Raw genomic sequence first — 22,037 nt, 5'->3', positions numbered from 1 at the left:
AAATGGCTCTTGTAAACAGTCATCCGCTATTAATTCTCTATCAAACTTATTATTATGCGAAAAAGTCAAAGAGCCAATTAAGAATAGGGGCCAAAATTGATTTTAAAAACTAAGTAATCATTTAGTTCTAGCGAGTTCGTTTGCTGTATTCCGAAAGATGTGTCATGGTGCACTTGACAGCACAATTGCTCCTTAATCAATAAACTGCGAGGCAATTTACATGAATCAAAATGATTGCAAGATATTCGGTTCGTCCGTTCGAACCTTGTAATGAAACTCAGGCTTTTAGAGTGGAGCTCAGGGGTTACCTTCTGAAAGCTTATGTTTTTATCTTCTTGACCAAAACATGTCAACACCTTATTATAATGAACACACCACAGGCCACAAAACATCACACGTTAAATTTCATCACAAAAACACTGACCAATCAGCTGTTTTTCTCTCAAAACATAGTCGCACTGCTCGAACGCGCACTAGAATTAGCGTTAAAAAAGCTATCATTGGAATTGGTGTATGCCTAGGGGATAAGTTCTCTCAGTTTATTTTCTCTTGCCTGAGGCCGAACAGTTCTGTTCAATTAGTATTTTCTGAATTTGGTAACATCTGTTAACAATTACAAATCATGGACGGACGATTTTTGTTTAATTGGCTGGAACGAAGGGAAATTTGAAATTGAGAGAAGTATATATGAAACAGGTTATTAAACCAACTCTACGTGCTCCCTTTCAACTTCTGTTTGGTCCTTCATTCACACATCATAAGCTGAGGAATAAAACCCTCTATTTCAAAGATATCTTAAAAATTTCAACGCACCAGGGCAGTTTACTAATTTCAGTGATTTATTCTTTTCTTTAGAGAAGTTTGTAACATCTGCTTATCTCAGTAGACCTAGAAATTTCAAAACCACGACAGATGATTTTCGCATAATTAGCTAAAGCCTCGGTGAAATCTTAAATTAAATTTGATAAAAGTAAATTAAAAGTAACAAACAGACTGTTAAAGCATCCTTTATATGCATCCCTTTTAACCCCCACCCCTGAGGTATTTTATGTCAAAATCTAAGGCTAAACAAAAAAGCACTCTGTTTGAAAATAGCTTAATTTTGGTTCACTGATTTAAAGTGTGTCACAAGTAGTAATGGTTGTGACGCAGTAAACATTTTTGTAATTTGAATTTTTCCCCATAAGATTAAGATGTTTTGCAATATTCAAGTTACTGCTCCTGAGACAAATTCATGTAATACAATTGGTCCGCTTAAATAATCTTAATAGTCCCTCACCATTTGGTTATCTCTTTGAAAAAAATAATTTGGATATCTCAACAACGTTAAAATGGTAAGTTGGCCACCGTAACGATTACAAAAGCTGACGTTTCGAGCGTTAGCCCTTCGTCGGACAAAGGGCTAACGCTCGAAACGTCAGCTTTTGTAATCGTTACGGTGGCCAATTTACCATTTCAACGTTGTTGATATATCCAAATTATTTCGTTACTCCCACCGACGCGGCCCCAAACAGTTTTTTTTTAAACTATCAGCCTTTATTCTTAAAAAAAAAAGGATCGAATTGTGTTTGATGAGCTTCATTACATAAGCTTGATAAAACTCGGGTATTTATAACCTTAAAGAAAAATCATCATTATTGAGCTGTCCGTTATCTCTCTGGTCACACCTCTTGCACCTTATGAACTCTTACACATCTGCGCAAGATAATGTGCAGTGGATATCTACTGATATTAAAAAATAATGTTAACATGTACAATATGACGGAAAAAAATTTTAGCCACTGTCAACCCTTATTGGCGCTTTGTGAAGCAAGAGACTGTAAGGGATCTTACTAGGCAGTTAGGGGTCCCTCGTACAAAGATGACCGCTGGTGGATGTTGTCTCTGTCTAATGTCTGGTATACATATTTACTGGTTTTTCATTCTTCCATCCATGTTGAACGACAAACTAAAACTGAACGAAGGCAAGACCGAAATCCTCATTTTTTGGACACCACAACAACTGGTAAGTTGGATTACTAAACGGTAAGCTCAAACTGAACTAAGGCGAGACCGAAACAATCATTATTGGGACACCACAACGACTGCGAACTGTGTATAACTGTCAGTACTCATGTTGGTGACTCGAACATCAAACCTGTGCCAGCGCTAGAAATGAAACTTAATTCCAGACTGTCTATGCCAACAGACATCGCAAATATAAGCAGCTTTTCACTGATGTCTACAACATTATATTCACCACATTCAAAAAATATCTCTCACAACAGTCAACTGAGGCCCTCATTGGTTCGTTCACTACAATCCGTGAATATGCTGAATAGGCTACTGCAGTAGTCTTCTGTATTTATCACCAGTTTGTGTTCTAACTAAATTGCAGCGGATAAAGAATGCTTGATCTAAACTGATCTTCAGAGAACAAAAATTGTGCCACAAAACCTCACTTATTTTTAAATTACATCGGCTACCGATAAGAAACAGAGTCGAGTTTAAAACAGCTCCAAATACTTTCACGATTCTTTAAATCATGATTTTTCGGCCCCCTTCTACCGAAAGATGAAACTCAGAAGTCCTTCTTAGTAATACCTGTCTTCAGTCTAAAGGTGAACAATTTCTACTGTTCTGTCCCTAAATTCCACTAATATAGAGAGTGCAAATACCATCGAAATCTCACCTTTTTCAGATGGGTGTTTTTATCCTGGCTTTTTATCGTAGAACAAATTTTTCTTTTAATTATATTAGTCTTTGTGGTGACTTGGTATCCATCATATTCCCATCTCTTCACAGTTTTGGTTGATTGTACTGGTATTTCAACTCTAAATTGTTACGCAGATTTGAAAATTTCATGAAATTTTGCGCGTCATCAATTTATCATGATTATCATTATTAATATTACTGTTATTATTATCAGGCTTTATCCTTCTTATAATCCTCACAAACTGTCCCAGTCTCATCTGGGTCAAGGGTTGCTTTGCACATGTATGAATTCCATCCACCAGAGGAGGAGCAGAACTCCGAAATACAATCGTACAAGGTCAAAAAGATCATTGACATTTTTTTCTTCAACTAATGTCAAATTCGCTGGATTGGATGAATTCTGTTGTTTACATTTGTGTTGATCCCGGCACTTGCTACCGAGCGTCCGGAGTGTCCTCCCAAACTTACATGCCATTTAATCCAGTGCGACGGTACCACAGCTTAACTAAACAAAGCAGCTAATTATAAACAAGATTTTGTGTTGTTTACAATCAGGCCGTACTTTCGCAGAACAAGGGTAGGAGTTCTAAAGGGCCAAAGCAGGATAAATTTTGACACCTAACACATGAACATCGCTCAAAGGATAAATTTTTTTTTGTATTTGTCTGTTCAAAAAGCCAAACCGAGATAAAAGAGAGGGAAAAGCTCAAAACAAACCCTTTCTTCAAATCTGCTAATGGAGGAACAAGAGCTACGCAATAGAGGTTGACACATTGGCTGACACTGATAAGATATAATTTCTTGTTTCGTTTCAAAATTATCAAATGACAACAGCTGATTCGGTCAGTTTTTCTATTGTAAAACATCAACAGAAAGCTCCAGCGCAGACACGTACTATCGATTTGAGTCGTTTGAAATCGGCAATCGGAAAAACTTTTACAAGCAGAGTAATTGAAAGAAGCCATACCATGCCTCAGCGCACTGATTGGTTCACATATTTTTGTAAGATTTAAGGCGTTCGAAGCGGCGACGGCAAATAAGTTACCCAGGTTCTCTTTAAAAAGCGTTATGTTAAAGAATAATGTCGAGTTAGTGCGTCGTAATTAATATGAATTATAATTCGGATAAAAAGAAACTCGGCTATGACATCTTCATAATGCATAACAAAGTAGATAATCTATTTAATCACTTTCACCAGTGTGGTAAGGGTCGCACAACAGAGCGAGGCTCCAAATTAAGTGCGCCCTATATCCCACCCATCCCACCCCAGGGGAGGACATCCATCACACAGTAATCTCGTGTGTGGGAAATTAACGTCTCCTACCCCAACCCTGCAGGAGACGGGACCTCCATTTATTCGTCCCTATCCGAGAAGACTAGAATATCTAACCATTTCTTGATGTTATAGAAAGGTAGCAAATTCTTCTCAATTATTTTTAAGACCCTGAGTGTTGGTCCGGCCGGGGCTCGAACCCTCGACCTCCCGCACAACAGTCCAGCGCTCTATCCATTGAGCTAACCGGGAGGCGGTAAATCTACAAAATCTTGACACGACATGAATTATGGGCTGCTATTTTTAACGTCATCGAAAGTATCTTCATCTCCACCACTGAAATTTAATTTGGCTTTACTAATTTTCAATGAACCTGAGGCCAAATTGTATTGTTTATTCTGTCTTTTCTGAGGTTGATAAAATCTGCACATGCAAGTAGCAGTAACAATTTGAAAACCGTGAGGCGTGGATTTCGATGAATTGGCTGGAATTATCAAATTGACATGTACAGAGGTGGTAAACAGCTTGTTAAATAAACTATAAAGCTATTCTCTGACCCTTTATGGTCCATTATTTAAACATCTGAAGCTGTTTACCGATTTGACATGGATAATAAGAATAAATCGTTACTTGCGATCGCCATAAATTTATATGCTATCTTCCTTTACATTTACGCCGTCAACAGTTTTTAACCGTCTTGTTTTCTTTTGAACTGGGCAGATTTTGTTTGCCGGACAGGTCCCTGCAATCAATATGGCACCAGAGCGAAGCGTGAACTCCGCTGCCCAAAATAATGTTTTCCTATATTTGAAAGCATACCATACTTTTTCAAGATACTATGGACGTCCTTTTACCTCAAATTCACATTAATAGATATTAAATTAGTTTGTCTTTTCTCTACCCTGGAGATCCTGATGCAAAATAAAATCCCTCAATCAGTTGGCCAACATTTCAAATCATCTGGTTTTCTGAGCAGTGGCACAGTTTTTTAAGAGGGCTAATACTTCCATCAGATGCATTGTTTGACGAAAACTCGACAAAATCACAACTTGAAAAGAAATTGAGGACAAATTTTTAAATCATCTTTTGTTAAAATCGTTCCAGCCTCGCTGGTCATATATTCCAACCGTTTAATGAAACACGAAGTGACCAGGAGTAAGTCGAAAGCGCAAGTATTCGGAGTTGGTAGAGGTCGAACAGATGAACAGTAACGTAAATATTAGCATACGCAGTAAAATAGCGGTTGCACTAAAGGTTTTTCAGTGGCGGTTGTCCTAATGCGGGCTTCGCAGCGTTTTAGTGGTTGCGCTCTAGCGATTCGGAGCGTTTTTGTGGTAACTGACTTTGAGCTTTCATCAGCGGCGTTATAGCGGTTGTCCTCCTCCTTAACTTTTTATCAACGGCTTCCACTGGTTGTCTTCAAGCGTTCATCAGCGCTTCTATAGCGTTTGTCTCCAGGCCTTCGTCATCCCTGTTGAAACGTTTGCATTCAACCGTACCTGAGCGGTTTATTAGCTGTTGCTTTCGAGCGGTCTTACAGCGGATGCACTTCTGAAGGTTTTTTTCTCTTTTTTTTAACGGATCTCTTATAACGGTAATGAGCAGTGTCGTGACAATTGTATTCAAGCATAAATCAGCGGTGTTGAAGCGGATGTACTCACCCGTTTTTTGGTATCGTTTTTATGGTTGTAATTCAAGCGTTCATTAGCGTCGTGGTTGTCGACTTACAGGGTTCATCGGGGCGTGTTCAAATGTGGTGGAAGTCTCCAAGGGTTCATCAGCGGTGATACAGCGCTTCAACTGTTCTTGAGAGTTTCATTAGTTGTCGCCTTCTAGTGGTGTTACAGGAATACGCCTGTGAGCTGTTTTGTAGAGGATGTCTTTAAATGCTAATCCCTGGAAACTCCTTTCACTCATTATGGGGCATTTTTGGATGGTTGTATTGAAATTGCTACGATACCGCTGATGAACGGTTTAAGTCTGTCCATAAGAGGACTGGGCAGGCGTGACACATGCTATCTCACAGATTTCTTTCAAACTTTCACAGATCTAGTTCGAACTCTCCGCTTATCCTGAGTTATAAGAGTTCCCAAATCAAATCCCTAAATTTAGCTCGAAAAATGCACTTTTAACGAATCTCTCTCACACCAACAAAATGCGATGGATTTTAATCGCATTTTGTCTAAGCGGAGCTTCAGTCCCGATATCTCTCCTGGAATGCCAGGACGACGTATGAAGTCATTTGCAGTACCATCTATCCAGCGAAATCCTCGAGTACGAGTCAATTTTGCTTCGTACCGGTCATTTTGGCTCCGAAAAGGAAAAAATAAAACGGAAGTTTGTATGTTCTAAACATCGGAACGTTTTGGAAAAACACCGAAAATGCGGTAAAAGTACTTGTCAGTATCTAGAACACAAAGGAAAATACGAGGCAGTAAAAAGAGGTCGAATATTCACCGCCAGACTGGCTAGAGATGTTTTCGAAATTTTCCGAATGATTGTTCCAGTCGGATCACGTGAGTACTATTTTCAATTCCTTGAATGCGAAGGTTATTATTTTATTAAAAATTGATTTGTGAGGGCCTAGCTACACCAGTAGGCAGAGTCTCCACAAGATTAAAAGACAATTTTTTTCATGACAAAATTTTCTCTTTTTTTGCATCCGCTCAAGTTTAATGCGGCTTTGTTTATTTAGTCAATTTTGTCCAGTTTTCACACGGCTTTGTTTATTTACTCCATTTTGTCCAGTTTTCATCCGTGAGAAATTTGTCGGCGGTGTGGTGGGAAATTTGCCCACCAGAGCCAAATTTTTTTAAGTCGAGACAAACTATTCACAATTGTAAAGTGTTGGTGATGACAGAAAATATTTCGAGATAGACAACTTTTATGTTGGTGCGGTAGGCCAAAAAGTGTTTAAAGTTAGAGGCCGTTTTAAAAGAAAAATTTAATTGAGCCTTGCGATTCAAATAACGCTACTAACGTTTGCAACAGAGTGAAAAACTGTCCAATTATTTGCTCTTGATACAATTAATTAGAGAGGAACAGAGGTAAGAACAAGAATAGGGAAAGGATGTCCATATCAAAATTACAACGAATGTAAAGGAATAATAAAAAAAAAGCGAGAGAGAGACAGAGAGAGACAGAGAGGGGGGAAGCCAGTTCGTCAGTTTCGTTCAGTTTAAGTAACATAACAATGCGCAACATAAAAAAAAACGCGTTCATTTTAAAAAGATGAAACAACGACGATAACTGTATCAATTAAGATGGCAACTAGAGAATATAAACAGTTTATAATCTTAGGGATGGCAGTGACCATAACGATACTTTGGCGTGTAAGATTGTCAAATTAGGTGGCATTTGTAAGAATAACTTTCTTGAGAAAGAATAAATATATGAAGTCGATATATATTGAACTGCGGTATTAGATACGTATGATGCACGATCCTCGCAGTAGATAGCGCTATTTATGCAATAGCGAGAATCAGACCTGAAAAAAAAAAAACTTTCTTGTGTACATTTCAGCCATCTGTAGCAGCTGCAGAAAGTTACATAACAGCCGGTTAAAGAATGAGTGGCTTTTGCTAAGGACATCAGAGGAAGAAAAACGAAATCTAGCTGAAGATAAGGGTTCTTGTGGCATAGCATACTTGTCGAGGTACGTATATTAATAACTTCATCTGTCCCACATGCAAGAGATCTCTAATGCTTAGCGCAATCAGTCCTACGGTGATAGATGTTATCAATTACTGGCTTCCTTGCCTGATTTTGACTTTTCAGGAAGCAAAAAGGGGAGGCAAAATCAGCAATGTTTTCTACTCCAGATTTAGACGTTGAAATATACAATCGGGATTCCAGTTGGACTCCTCAGGAAGTGGCTTGAAATGGCTGAGACTTTGTCAAACGGTGACTCCTCAGATGAAGAAGAAGCCGATGGGCACGTGTTAAAGACCTACAATGAGGTTATGACAGGGACTGCCTCACTCACAGGACAAAAAGTAGAACCGGTTTCTTCTGGGCTTTAAAAGGAGTGGGAATAGGTAACAACAAATGAAAAAGCCCTATGTTTGGATCACGTGGAAGAGACATGTCGCGCTGTTTGCAATGTAATCGCCCCAAAAGACAGCGAAGAGTTATTGCAAGAATTCAAGGCTCCAATAACAAAATGAAGTTTGCTTGGGTGACTTGAAGTCGCTGATAGCCGCATACAAACAGGCACCTTCGAGGAACCTGAAAACACAGATCTTGATGATATATGCAGCGAGCTATTCAGCAAAATTCTTAAAGAAAATGCGCCAGCCATTTGAAAAACTGAGCGATCGATAAACTAAGAAGGCAAGGGCTCATGCCAAAAAATGTCGAAGCTGGTTTCAAAGTCAACAAACTTCCACACCGCAGAGTCCGAATCGACCTAGTGAAACTTGATCATTTTCTGTATTTTGTAGACCAACCACATTTTAAAAAAGTGTGGCCTATGGAACAAAGACTTTAAAACTTGACTCTAGGGATCGTCTTGTCCTGCCAAACGTTGTCCGAATTTTTGGACGATCGACAATAATTGAACAATCTCTAAGTTAAGCACTGTTGCGAGGAAGTCTTTGACCCCCTTGGAAAATCAACGCTTTATAGAATTTTGCAAGCAAGAGAGCCCTCTGAAAGGCGATTCCTTCAGGGGCTAGACAACACTGCTGCAAGCGGAGCGGAAGAGTTTGAGGCAATGCACAAGATCGTGGAGGAATTGGAAGAGGGCTGGGCAACTGCAAAGTGGTGTGAGGACGTTCGGAAGAATCTGAAGGATGCAAAGCAATACGTGAAGACAGCGTATGGGATGCACTGTCAGGAGGATAGCAGTCCTTGCCTTGACCATTGTATGCGTGTATGCGTTTTTCTCTAAGCGATCCCCAAAACCCCGAGTTTCAAGGAACTTGTTCTCATGAACCTCAAGCTAGCTGTGATAGTTCCGAAAGTTTGAAATCCGTGATTCAGGCAATTGGAAATGAAACTGAATCTCCTTTGATAACTTTTGACGGCACAGAGGAGAAAGAAGACCTGAAACACGACCATGGTTAAGCCAGAGGGGCGATTCTTTGTGGAAGGCGCATATAATGTGGAAAAGGAATCAAGAGAGAATAAAACAGAACTTGCTCGCGTCCCTCCGAAAAAATGCCTCCTTCATTATCATGCTGGGCCATCAAATTCATCGAACTAAAATACAGGGAGAAGCAGTCTTGTGGTTTGGAAAGAGAGGAATAAACTGGCATGTCATTTCAGTTATTAGGAGGAATGCAGAGGACAACGGCCTTGAGATCATGTCATATGTTCATCTTTTTGAAAGCTGTGCTCAAGACTGGAACACGGTTTACGCAAATCTGGAAAACCCTCTCGGTAACATCAAGCCTACCGTAAGTGAAGTATTTTTGCGATCAGATGGAGCAGGCTGTTACCGCAACAAGAATCTAAGTGTAGCTGCCACTAAAGTTGGTTCACGCGCCGGAATCAAGGTGATGAGTTAAGATGAAAATGCCTCTTGATTACAACACGAAAACATTCTTTCAAAAACATGCAAACTCATAGCTTGATCGGCTTCAGAGCTTTTAAGTTAAAACTTTCTTGCTGTCTCTGTCCATTATAGTAACTTCTATTTCAGAGCCGATGCAAACAACGTTGATCAAACTCTTTTGATAATACACCGCAGGAACATAATTATCCTCTTCACCCTTTAAACGTCGCATACCGCCGACCCCCCTGCTTAAACGCAGATTAAAACGTTTTTTATAAACCTCTCTAGTTCACATGCTATTGCTATACGCACAATAAGTGTAGCGAATGAATGCTTACTTTCTCAAAGGACATCCTGAGAGAGTTCAACTGCGCAGGTATTTATTAATTGCGGAGTTGCCCTTTTATTCCTTCCTCTTTAGAATCGTTAAAAGTACTATTTCATATTAACATTTTCATGATGAGTGGAATGTGTTAATAGAAGCAGGAGAATACACTAAGCCTACCTAGTAACATCTGTATTAGTATGGCAGGTATTGATAGATCAGTTATTCTAACCGAGATACTTCCTTTTCTAATTCTCAGGGTGTGATTTTTCTCAACCACAATCTGGCAAGGATGTTTGCGATCGCATCATCAGTCCAATGAAAGGGGCAATTCGTAAATATTGCAATGAAGACCATAACATTTTGACGGCAGCTGACATGCACGTAGCATCAAAATTGAGACAAGTGATAGGAACGTCAGCTGCTGTTTGCGAAATTGTTAGTGATAGAAAGGAACTCAGAATTAAGGGCATCAATAATTTCAGCTTTTTCCACAATTTTGCGTATGAAAAGGATGGTCTTCGGCTCTCAAAAGCCAATGAGGTCGGTAAGGACAAATTAGTACCATGGTCAGAGCTCATCCTTGAGAAGCAAGACCCCGTTGTGTCAAGGGAAGTAGACAATCATGGTTTCTTCGTCACAGCTTCACCGGCCATAAAACAGAATCGCAATCATAGCCAAAGTTCCAGCGATGATAAAGAGGACATGCTATTTCACTACCCAGAACAAGATTGCTGCTCTTAGTTCACTTCGTCAGAAGAACTCTAAGATCATGTGCACCTCGGGGAGCACAGGAAGAAAGAGGCATCAGCGAGCCTTTACGACGGCCTTAGACGTGATTGGGCTATGAAATTTTCCTCTCTAACTCTTGAATAAAAGATAACAACACCCGAGGTGACGAGCGAAGTTGAACTGACTAAAGTGTGTAAGATGGGCTGGGCCCTTCAGAGACCGGAGGGTAGTGGAACAAGATTCACCGAGAAAGTGAAAGGGTACCTTTCGAGTAGGTTTCAAACCGGTGAAAGAATGGGCGGAAAAGCCGATCCCGTTCAAGCTGTGGCAGAATTGAGAAAGGCGAGAGAGGCAGATGGTACAAGAAAATTCACCAGAAATGAATGGCTTATGAAGAGCCAGGTTCAAATCTTCTTTTCGAGGCTTTCTGCTTTGTAACGAAGAAAAACCACAGTCCCAAAAGATTCAGAACAGGATGCAAACGACGACGATGACCACGACGAAAGTCTTATCGAGGAAGAAAGCGGTTACCTTGAACACAAAGCAAGGAAAAAGCATGTAGCGGGTGTTATTTCCGAAGTCGGACTTGCTCATCCAATATTATCTCATGGGCATAATATTTGCGAACATGTTACAAATGAAACGTTAGAGAAGTTTAAAGTCACCACTTTGAAGGAAATCTGTGCATTTCTTGAAATTTCTTTCAAAGGCAAAGATTTGAAGGCCACCTTACTCAAGAAACTAAGTGACATGGAAACCGAATGTATATGTTTCCAAGAGATTTAGGAAAGCTACTTCTAACTCTGTGCCTCATTCCATTTCATGACTTTCGACCGCTACATGAACTAGTTTTCAGGTATTTTATATGCGGAGATAAGTTACATTCGCTGTGGGGATAGTAAGTGGAAACAGGAGCTAAAGGACCTGTCACCATTTTATAGCTGGGGTAGAGGATTTTGTGGGGATCACGTGGTTGTTAAGGGAAACGATAAGTTGTCGCCAAGAGAAATTAAAGGAGGACTGATGAAGATAGACTGCCTATTTACTGCCATTGTGAGGTGGGGGTAACACGAATATCACAGAGCCTTAAAGCGGGTTTAGGTGGAATTTATTGTAATACTACCAAAATCCTCCGATTCCCTCCTGTACCCCTCCCGGTTTATAAACAATGACCGGTCTCTAACTTATAAAGGCTGATAGTTTCGAAATAAACTGTTTGGGGCTGCGTCGGTGGGAGTAACGAGATAATTTGGATATATCAACAAAGTTGGAAAGGTAAATTTGCCACCGTAACGATTACAAAAGCTGACGTTTCGAGCGTTAGCCCTTCGTCGGAACGAATAGAGGAATTGTGGGTTGTGTGTGCTTTTAAAGGCAGAAAATGGAGCTACGTTTTTAGTGGGAACATGGCAACGAGAGAAACAAGAATAAATTAGTGGAATGAAAAGCGTTCGTTTATCCCTGTGGGATTTAGACTGCCAATCTCTAACTTAGACTGATTGCATCGCGAAATGCCTCATACATTTCAAGACAAAAGTATTGAGACAAAACGGTTTAGCCTGGTAATAATGGGAAATTTGGCGGGTGGATTACTAACGTTTCGCTATTATTAACTGCTTGGATATCCTTATCATCAACAAATTACCTTAAAGCTGAGAAGTATGTCACGGAAAGTCTGAGCTACCATTTACGAAATTATCTTTATGCAGGAGGTTCTTTTGTAAATAACACGGTAACATACGTGTATTTTAACTTGTTTGTGTGTCCTTTTAAGCAACACAGTGTGTATGAAATGACCAGAGTGCCAAATTGTATTCTTTCATTTTGATCTTCTGCACTTAGTACGTGGCTATTGACCTGATTCAAGGAAAATTGCCGAGGAACTTCTAATCGCCTTTGTTTACTTTGTCGTGCAAGCGTTACGACTGATCATATTTATGCAACGTTTTAGGACGACTTCTTTTTTTTCCATCCAATTGTTATGAAAACTTAAAATACTTTACTTAGAAGATAAACAAATAAAGTTTGAACGGTGAAAGACATATAGATCATTTTTCAGAATTATGCAAATAAGCTTTGACACGTGCGCGATTAAGTACAGACATTGATTTGCGCTGTTTTCAAGAGGATGGTGGATGAAAGCTAGAGAGATACCCGCAGGTTTGAAACAATCGGTGACCTCCTTGGTGTATAAACTATCCTACAATATGACTGTTTAGCCCGATCTACACCTGCATTTTGAGAATTCTTGGCCTTAAATTGGTTAATTTTTTATATGCAAATTAAGGTCGAAGGGAAGGGTCTCTTCTAATCAAGCTGGTATGAATAGGATTTCAAGTGAAGTTTCCATATTTTGTTTGTAAACTGAGTAAACATAGCACTTGAAGCAAGAGAGAATTCCGTGAACTATAACATTGCAGTCGCAGCGCGCTCGACAAAAAGCTGCGAAATTTACCCTTTCGATCGTTCTCTTTTCAATCGTTCTCTTTTGGTCAAGCCAATAGTCAATTCTCGCTTATGGTGAGGCAAAAAAAGAGAATTGGAAAACAACCAAACTATTTTTGAAATGTATGTCCTAAACCCTTTTCATAGGAAAAAAATTAAGGAAAATTGTTTTGGACGGGAAGTCGAGAGGACCGCTCTTAGGGGGAGTGGCACTTAATTATGCTGATAAAGGAACTAGAGTTGGGTGATCAATGGAACAGTGACTGACATTGTGAAAAAAATGGTTTCTTGCTCTGTGTCAAAACAGATGATTCAGTCAGGTTTTTTTATTGTAAAACTTCGACAGAAAGCTTTGGTACAAACATGCTCTGTCGATTTAAATCGTTCGCTGGCGGCAATCAAGAGAAACATCCACTAAGGGATTGAAAGAAACTTTGTTACAGCGTGCTGAATTGTTTATGCACGTATTTTTGAGAAAACTCGGGTGTTCGAGGCGACAGCAATAAGTCGCAAACGCTCCTTTTAAAAAAAACATCATGTTAAAGAATAATGTTGATCCGTTGTGATTAATATAAATTGTAATTCGGATAAAGAGAAACTCCACGACTATAACATTCGCAAAATGCATGACAAATAAACAATTCACAAGCTCCTGATAGATATAGTTTATGCGATGCTATTTTTAACATTATCGAATGTCTTCATTTCCACTTCTAAAATTTAAACCAGTTTTACTAATTTCCAATGATCCTAAGGCGCAATAGTATCGTTTATTTAGTCTTTCTGTGACTGAAAACATCTGCACATCTAAGTATATCTGTAGAAGTAATAATTTCAAAACCATGGGGTACGGATTTCGTTGAATAAGCTGGAATTATCAAATTTAAAAAAGTGTTTATTGATATATTAACATAAACTTTAGGCGCTATCCTTTGACCCCCGTATGGTCCATTATTTAACATCTGAAGCTGTTTATGGAACGAACTAAATGGAACTCGTGTATTGAGAACTTGAAGAAATATTTGACATCATCTTTATAGCAAGTATTCTGCCAACCTTTCTGTTCACATATTTCAACAGTTACCTTGTGAAACAAGAGGCTTTATGTGATCTTATTTGAAGGAGTTTGATACAGTTAATAAGCAGCGGCTCCTCGGTGATGTTTGGCTCTTTAGTTAGCCTCTGGTCAATTGATTGTTTTCCCTTTTTTTCTTTTATTCTTAATCAACCTTGGTTTACAGTAAAAGAGGCTTACTTACAGCTTTAAGCTCCCCCAGCGAGGAATCCTGATGTCGGCACACACTCCTGGCGGTAAATCCTGTAACTGGTTATTGGACAGGTCCCTGAAATCAATACGGCACCTCAGCGGCGGGTGACTCTGCTGTCTAAAATAATGTTTTCCATGGACAATATCTTGAAAGCATACGATACTTTTTCAAGATACTATGAACATTTTCTTTTTCCCCAAATACACATTAATGAATAGTTATTAACTTAGTTTGTCTTTTCTCTACCCTAGAGATCCTAATGCGAAATAAAATACCTCAATCAAGGGGCAAAAATTTCACATTTCACATTGGTTTTCTGAGCAGTGGCGCAATTTTTAAAGAGGGCGAATACATGCAGTGCTTGACGAAAATTCAACGGAATCACAACTTGAAAGAAATGGAGAACATTGAACTTTTTAGATCATCTTTTGTTAAAATCTTTCAGTGGCTTAGCTGGTCCTATATTCCAACCGTTCAATGAAACGCGAAGTGACCAGGAGTAAGTCGAAAGGGTAAGCAATTAAGGACCTAAGGGAGTCTTTCGGAGTTGATAAAGGTGGAGCAGATGAACAGGAACGTAAATATTAGCATATGCAGCAGGAATATCGTTTACATTGTGGGTTTTTTAGTGGCGGCTGTCTTCATGCAGTCCAGAGAAGTGTTTTAATGATTGCATTCAAGCGATTTTGAGCGTTTTTGTGGCAACTGACGTTGAGCTTTCACCAGCGGCGTTATGGCTGTTGTCTTCTTTCTTCGACTATTTATCAATGGTTTTCCACTGGTTGTCTTCAAGCGTTCATCAACACTTCTAAAGCGTTTGTCACCAGGCCTCTATCATCACTGTTGAAGCGTTTACATTCAACCGTACCTAAACGGTTTGTTAGCCGTTGTCTTCAAGCGGTCTAACAGCGGATGCACTTCTGAAGGTTTTTTTTTTCTTTACAGGATTTTCCAAAACGTTAATCAGCAATGTTGTAAAACTGTATTCAAGCATAAATCTGCGGACGGTGTTGAAGCGGAGATATCCCGGCAACCGTTCTTCTGTATCGTTTTTATGGTTGTAATTCAAGCGTTCATCAGCGCTGTGGTTTTCATACAGGATTCACCAGGCGTGTTGTAATGCAGGTCTTCAAGTGTTCATTAGCGATGATGTGGCGCGTTTTAGTTGTCGCCTTCTAAGGGTGTTACAGGAGTGCACCTGTGAGCTGTTTTGTAGAGGATGTCTTTAAATGCTAATCCCTGGAAGTTCTTTTTACTCATTATAAGGGTAGTTTTGGATGGTTGTATTGCGATTGCTACGACACCGCTGATGAACGGTTTAAGAGTTTGTCTACGAGAGTGCCGGGCAGGCGTGACACATGCCATCTAACAGATTTCTTTTAAACTTTCACAGATTTAGTTCGAACTCTCGGCTTATCCTGAGTTATAAGAGTTCCCACATCAAATCCCAAAATTTAGCTCGAAAAATGCACTTTGACGAATCTCTCTCGCACTAACAAAATGCGATGGATTCTAATCGCATTTTGTCTAATGGTTTTTTGAACCTTTAGAAAACGATCCCTTAAAGTTGGATTAATTTGATAAATCAGGATATTATTTCTGCAAATTTGGAGCAGTTAAATGTACTGAGTAACCAACTATTCGAAAAAAGAAATAAAAAATGGGGTTTTTGCAATTGTAAATATCTCCAATGGGCAACATTGTATGTTGTACAAAACCATATTTCTGAAGTTGTCCCAGTAAAAAAAATTGCCCTTGCCCACATTGTACGCTTTTGTTAAGCTCTCAGGTTCAAAGGAAAAGTTATTCAAGGCCTGGATGCCAGCTATACAGTGTTTCTTTATATTTTAGGAAGAGTCTTGAGTTTCTAGCACTCTTTCGCCCCTCCCCACCCCCTCCCTCCGTACTTCTCAGTTGAATCTTTGTGGCATCGTTTCAGTCGTTCCCCCTTTTATGAATCGCTTCATTAGACTTATAAGTGTGGCAAAAATCTTTGCTGGCTTGTAGATCCCCGAGGTCGCACAGGTCGATATTTTCCGAGACGAGAAGCTACGTTCATCTCTTTGATAATTGTACGCAAACTTGGTTTGCCGTGACATCCATCCTGCACGCTTGTTACTTTAAAATCCAGTTATCCTAGACTTACCGAAGGTTTCTTAAGATCTAATTTTTTGTTATGATAGCCCGAACTCTTTTCAACCTGGACGCTTTGGGGCAAAGATAGAAAATCAGAGGAATTCGACTACAAGGATAAAGCTTTAAGGTGATGTAGAATTTGATCTGTAAATATATATGGCAGACCCCTTTATAGGCCATCGAAGTTGATCTTTATATCACCTCTGCGAAAAAAAGGACCATCTGCTATCAAAAAAAATTTGAAAGCGGTGTTTCATCGTGTTGGGGGCGTACGAAGTTGCTGAAGTTGCATAATTTTTCATTATTTAATAGGGGGGGCAACAGCCATTTAGGCGAATTTTGAACTTCTCGATTTATCGAAGAAAGCAAAGCGCGATAGAACCTTTTGATAATTTTTGAAAAAGGTTCTACGAAATTTTGTAACTGTCGACGGTTTCTCAATATTCATGGTCAATGGCTTTTAAGTCTGGTCGGCTGAGAGCTTGGAAAACGTACAATGTGGCGCACATTAGCTCACAGTGTACGTTTACCGGGCAAGGGAAAGCGTTTCTTTTAACTGGGAGTTTCAAAATACGGTTCTCAATTACTTCCAACGGATAAATACTGTACTTATTAACCGAGTTGTAAGGCCACACGGGAGAATTTTGGCTTGAGGTCACCCGCGACATCCTCGCGCCATGACCGAGTGCCAAATATTTCCCGTCCGTCCCACCCAAACTCAGTCAAAAAGAATTTTATCATATGACTGCTATGTGTAAAAGTTCCGAAAATTTTGTTTCGACCATAATTGGACGCGATAGACGGGTGCACTCAGGACGACTACAAAAGCTAAACTTAGCATTTTACCACAGGGATTTGATGGGGGGGGACTCTGACACGCCAGGGATAAGCCAGTAGCCTGACCTACTCGGGAGTTTTGAATAACTTAGTGACCCTCCCAAACTGTGAAAGTTTGAGAGAAATCGGTGAGATGGCATGTGTCTGAGGAACGCTTTAAGACATCTTCTTCAATACAGCTGATAAATCTTGAACGCAACCGTTGTAACAGCGATGATGAACGTTTGTTTGCACTGAGCAACAACACCGCTAATAAATAATGGTAATTGAACTGAGTGGAGTGCAATTGCGGCTGGAATCATATGCGTGATTTCAAAAGCGAATGAGCGCGTAGCGCGAGTTCGATTTGAAATTGCAAGTATGATTTCAAACCAAACTTGCACGACACGAGGTTCAACTACCACTTTATTACATCCATTTTGGAATCACCTAATTGCAAATACAGGACTTGGTCAATTCAAATATTTTATTGATGCAGTACTGAGCCGGTTTTCAAATAAAAAGTGGAGCTGGAAATGCCTTTACATCTTATTTTGTATGCAAAACAGAAATGTGTCAAAAAACTCAGTCAAGTGTAAAGTGATGCGATTTAGAGCAAAAAATGATGCGATTTGGGAATAAATCGCACCAATTAGAGCCAATCAGATTACAGGGACCACCAGAGATTTCAAAATGGATGTTACAGTAATAAAAGCTGGAACATATCCACTACAAGATCACTGATGAACAATTGAATACAACCTCTATAATACCGCTGGAACTAATGGCACAATGCGAAGTCTCTGACACTAACGGCCGAGCTCATCGTGTAGAGCTTTTGTCTTAATTCTGATCAGGACAGTGAGCCGACAGGGAAGATTATTCCTGAATTACAATATGAATACTGAGTTTAGTGTCGAGCCATTTTGCTAAAACGTAACTGTATGTTTGCGTTGCTGATAATATAGGGCGCATTGCCAACCGATCCTTGTGTGTCTTTGATAAGCCATATATACAAATGCGCTAATCTGGAGCCTGTAGGGCGGACCGTATCTGCAATAGGTTTGGGTAGAATTCTACGAACGATAGACTATAATTCTTTCTCTTTCTGTAGAAGAGGGTGATAATATGTTGGTGGTCTGCCTCTACCCGAGGGCCTTTCGAGAGGAACCGCCCGAAATTTGCTTGAATCATTGATCGATGCTTCAGATAACAGTCGTAGATATTCGGACTTGTCTATTACGACCACTCCTGAACCTTTATCTGGTTTCGTGATGACGATATCGTCTCGTTATTTTAATTGATCGATGGCAAGCAGAAGTGTCTTTCGGTGCTTTGCGCTGGATGTAGTTCAGTGCTACGGATCGTAGGGTTGCAGCCGCCAACTCTTTCAAATCATCGTTTCCGAGATGAGGTTCAAGGCTCCAGTAGGCCTTCTCAAAGCTGGGTTTCCCTTCAATCGATGACACACGTTGGGGAAAGGCAAATTTCAAGCCCCCACACAAGACCAGTTTCTGGAAGAAAGGGAAATTGTAGGACGATATGTTCTGTATATGCTCATCAACATCCGTTTCTTTGTACAGTAGCCTTGCGATCTTCTTTGTGTGAGTGCTCATGACCTCCTGATAGTGGTTGTTTCTAAGGTTGACCATTGTGCTTAAAGTGGAGGCATAACGGAACAAACTGCCGCTTCGGCGAATCTCGTCGTAGACGGAGTTGATCTCGTGCTTGAGAGATGCACTTTGTTTGATCTTTTTTTTAAGCTCTTCTGAGATAACATTCCTTCCGAAGGCTTCCGATGACTGCTTCCATTTAGAGCTCCTTCCTTTGTCAATATTGGCGAATGTTGAAGTGAGATCAAAGTTCTGACAGAGTCGAAGAAATTCAATCGAACCATCGCAGTTGATCTGTTTCTTACTAGACTGTTCAAGTCTTCTAAACGAGTGTAGTTGATTATCGCGTTTTAAAGTCCGTATCAAAAGAGATTTCTTAAGACATAAAACTGTAAAAGCGAACGATAAAATCTGACGTTTCGGAGTAGGCATGACTCATATCAAGGAAAATATGAAAGATCATGCAAATTGCAAGTTATGAAGCATTTTTGGCGCGAATAATTAACATAACAGGGTGCGAAGATCATAAAAATATTATAAAAATACTTTCGCACGAATGGAGTCTGATTGCACATTAAGATTTGGCTTTAACCCTCTTATAAAAAGCATTTCGTACACTAAGCAGTCAAATTTGTTTCTGCATTTCTTAAGCACTTCGAAACGCTTTTGGAGGTCCTTGGGCATTGTCTTGTGCTTGTTCTTACAGTGTTTGGCAATGGCAGAGGATTGTTGTTTATGTCCTTTTACACGATTATGTAAATGACCGCGTGTAACCTACATAACCCGCATCACACAGGTTACATTGAAAACCGTAAACAACACACTGCTGATTTACAATTGTTGGCTTTGATGTGGTAAATAACTTTTTTTTCAGACATGAAATAAAGAACACAGCGTTATCCTTGCATCTTCGGAAGCATTGATGCCAGCAAACGCATTTGGTGGTAGATTCTGTAAATTGTTGTTGGACAGGTCTCTATTCTTAACAAGTCTACAGAACAAAGCGTATTCTTAGAGATGTTGAGGAAACTGATACTTTCTTAGAAGAGTATATATTCCTATATCTTGAAAATGCTCGTAACCGCCTTAAATTCAGCCTACGCATTTCATGTCCCTAAAATTCAAATCATTGAGTAACTGATTATCGGTAGCTGAGTGTACTTTTATTAAACTAACGATTCCATTAGCTGAAAGGGCAAACACTGTGGAATCCTAAGATGGACTTTTATGAGAATGGTGGGTGAATGACAGTCATTCTCAACCTGAAGCACACGCTCAGCACTTCAGTTTCTTGATGTTACATTGCAGTGAGTGTTTCAAGCTCCTGCCGAGGTGAAAATATTTGAAAGAGTGCTCATCCATAGCACTTCGTAAAAGAAAGCCGCTAATTTTCCGAAAAGCACATGGATGCACTCGGAAGACGACATCGGAAAGTAACAACACGTAAGTTACATCAATTGAGAATGATTTTGACGAAATAGCTGTGTTCTCTCCGTGCATTTTCTAGCCAGTCTACAGTTTTCATTCAGCTTTATTTTGGTCACTGATCCTCCCGTGAAGAAACCATACCTCAAAGAAGCCACAGGAGCCGGCTTAGAAAATACTTGTGACTGACAAAACTATTTTTGAATTAATAACGGCATAAAACAAGAGAAAAGACTGTTTTGAAAATACAGTATATTTTTCTGAATCCTTTTATCGTACATGAGCAAACTTTCATAGTATTCAGGAGCTAAAATTTGTCTCATCCACTCCAGATTGCAAGGGTGATAGGCAACTCAGAGATAAAACATCGTAGAATCGGCTATTCAGTAAAATATGAACACTTATGATAAGAAGACCTCACTAAATATTCATTTGGGGAGAAATAGTGGAAATTTTTCATGTAACAGAAAAACTTAAATAACTAAAACTCCTATCGTTATACAACTGATTTACAAGGCTTTAACAAAAATGCAGCGATGTACTCTTAGGTACCGAGATCCTCTTCTTCCGATGGTTCCTTCAAAAGTCTAAACTGTTGTCATTTGAGGCCTGGATGCTCAGCGATGACAACTCTCCGTTAGGTCATCATTTTTTCTCCATACATGTCTCGTAACAGTTCTTATATTGCGCTTAAAGCCTGGTAAATTTTGCCGAGTTTAAAGAAAAACAAAGTTAAATTGTAAGAAATGGGTATTAAATAGGCGCAAAAAGCTTAAGGGTGTTTAAAACAAAAACAGAAAAACAACAAGTACACACATCAAATTCCTGGGGTAAAAACTTATGTTTAGCTCGAAAAATGCACTTCCAAAAAGTTTCTCTCACTCACACTGACAGAATGCGATGGATTTTAATCGCGTCTTGTCTGATATATTTTTGAAACTTTAGAGAACGATCTCTTAAAGTTGGAATAATTTGACTAACTATTTCTACTAATTTAGAGCAGTAAACATCAACCTGGACTAACGCAACTATTCTGTAAAAAGCTTCATCAAAAATGTTCTTTGTGAAAAATAAAATGAACTAGGAAATTTTGCAACTGTCGGCGGTTTCTCGATATCTATGGTCAGTGGCTATTAAATCTGGTGGGCAGGGGGTTCTGGTATCAATAGCACTGTGAGAATTTTCTGACACTAAATGGGATGCTAAGCTCCTCATGTGGAGCGTTATGTATTATTCTGATCTATGATCGACGGTTTTCCGTTTAGTTGAGTCTTTTTAAACCTGCAGTAAGCCGACACAGAATAGTGTTCCTTGATCACGATATGAAACACTGAGGTCTTGGAAATTTGTACCTCTCCAAATTTCCAGCAGTTGAGCCAATTATCATTTCATTTTCGTTATTCAGATTTGTAATAAGAATAAAAGAGAAACATTCCAGAATCGTTCTAAATTTGCAACATGGCATACTCTTTTACATTTGATCCCTTACGGAGTCTAAAACGCACTTGTTTGTTAGCTTGAGTTTTTACGTTGCCATGGTAATCCGATTAAAACCAATTTTTCCCCAAGTTACGAGGGTTTAATAGAAATACAGCACTGTGTTCCAAAGTACCAAAATCCCCTACGTCCCATGATCCGTTCCAGATTCTGAAATGTTTTCTTTTGACGCCTAGATGCTCAGTGATGACAACTTTGCACAAAATTTTGTTCACTGAGGTTTTGTAGATAAATGAACTTGTAATCGTTTGTCTCATGATGTTTCATGAACGGCTTCAAAAAGACTTAGCCTGCAGCGGTCTGATCGTTTCATATA

General features: G+C 39.4%; 1 protein-coding gene across 2 annotated transcripts in view; it reads right to left on the bottom strand.

Annotated features, from left to right (window-relative positions):
• The window catches only part of LOC148742615 (uncharacterized), a 224,173-nt gene that overhangs the window by 159,288 nt on the left and 42,848 nt on the right, over positions 1-22,037 (bottom strand). The gene's annotated exons all lie outside the window — the stretch shown is intronic.

Source organism: Stylophora pistillata, chromosome 1 (genome assembly GCF_964205215.1).
Source record: "Stylophora pistillata chromosome 1, jaStyPist1.2, whole genome shotgun sequence".
NCBI lineage: Eukaryota > Metazoa > Cnidaria > Anthozoa > Scleractinia > Pocilloporidae > Stylophora > Stylophora pistillata.
Note: the sequence above shows the minus strand (reverse complement) of the source record. Positions and strands in the feature narration are given on the sequence as shown.